The following is a 1,588-nucleotide window of genomic DNA, read 5'->3' as shown; positions in this document are numbered from 1 at the left end:
CTTTGGGCCATAAATAATGTTGCCATGTCTCTAAAGTTCGAACAAGAGCATATAATTCTTTATCATAAGTAGAGTAGTTTAGACTAGGCCCACTCAATTTTTTAGAAAAGTATGCAATAGGTTTGCCATCTTGTAATAACACACCTCCTAATCCAATTCCACTAGCATCACATTCAAGCTCAAAAGTCTTATTAAAATCAGGAAGTTGGAGTAAAGGAGCATGTCTCAACTTATCATTCAATACCGTGAAGGCTTATTCCCGTGCGGTACTCCAAACAAAAGGCACATCCTTCTTTGTAAGCACGTTGAGAGGTGCAACAATGGTGCTGAAATCTCTCAAAAACGCCTATAGAAACCAGCGAGGCCAAGGAAGCTCCTCACTTGTGTGACTGCTTTGGGCTGTGGCCAACTCTCAATAGCTTCAATCTTGGCTTTATCAACTTCAATTCCCTGTGGAGTAACAACATAGCCAAGAAAAGATACTCGGTCGGTGCAAAAGGTATACTTTCCAAGGTTACCAAACAAACGTGCATCACGTAGATCAATAAAAACAACACGTAAATGTTCCAAATGTTCCTCCAAAGATTTACTATAAATCAGTATATCATCAAAATAGACAACCACAAATCGTCCAATGAAAGCACGTAAAACTTCGTTCATTAACCTCATGAAAGTACTAGGTGCATTAGTTAACCCAAAAGGCATGACTAACCACTCATATAATCTAAACTTAGTTTTAAATGTTGTTTTCCATTCATCTCCCAATTTCATACGAATTTGATGATATCCACTACGCAAATCAACTTTGGAGAATATTGTAGAGCCACGCAATTCATCAAGCATGTCGTCTAGCCTAGGAATAGGATGACGATAACGAATAGTAATATTATTAATGCCTCTACAATCAACACACATACGTGATGTATCATCCTTTTTCGACACTAAAATGATAGGAACAACACAAGGACTAAGGGATTCGCGTATGTAACCTTTGCCGAGCAGCTCCTGTACTTGACGCATAATCTCCTTTGTCTCCTCTGGATTGGTACAGTATGGTGCACGGTTGGGTAATGATGCACCGGGAATTAAGTCAATTTGATGCTCAATCCCTTGAATAGGTGATAATCCCGGTGGCACGTCTTGTGGAAAGACGTCAGCGAACTCCTGCAAAATGTTAGTGACAGCGGGAGGCAAAGAGGAAGGCACGTCCTCGAATGAAAATAATGCCTCTTTGCACACAAAAGCATAGGAAACAGATTTGCTAAAATCTAGATCTTTAATATCAGATTTGGTGGAAAGTAAACATGCACTTTTCAATTTAATTTCAGAAGCAACACTAGATGGTTTATTATTAGGCTTCATTTGTTGCTCAAATTCTTTTGCCACAATCTGATTTTCACTCTTATTTTTCTCCTGTTTTGCTTTATTAGCTCTATTAATATAATCTTTTAAAATGGAATCAGGAATCATAGGAAGCAAAGTAATATTTTTATCCTTATGAACAAGAGTATACTGATTGTTTCTACTATGGTGTATAGAATTTTTATCAAATTGCCATGGTCTACCAAGTAATAAGGAACATGCTTGC

The sequence above is a fragment of the Triticum urartu genome, chromosome 6 (genome assembly GCF_003073215.2).
Source record: "Triticum urartu cultivar G1812 chromosome 6, Tu2.1, whole genome shotgun sequence".
Lineage (NCBI taxonomy): Eukaryota > Viridiplantae > Streptophyta > Magnoliopsida > Poales > Poaceae > Triticum > Triticum urartu.
Note: the sequence above shows the minus strand (reverse complement) of the source record.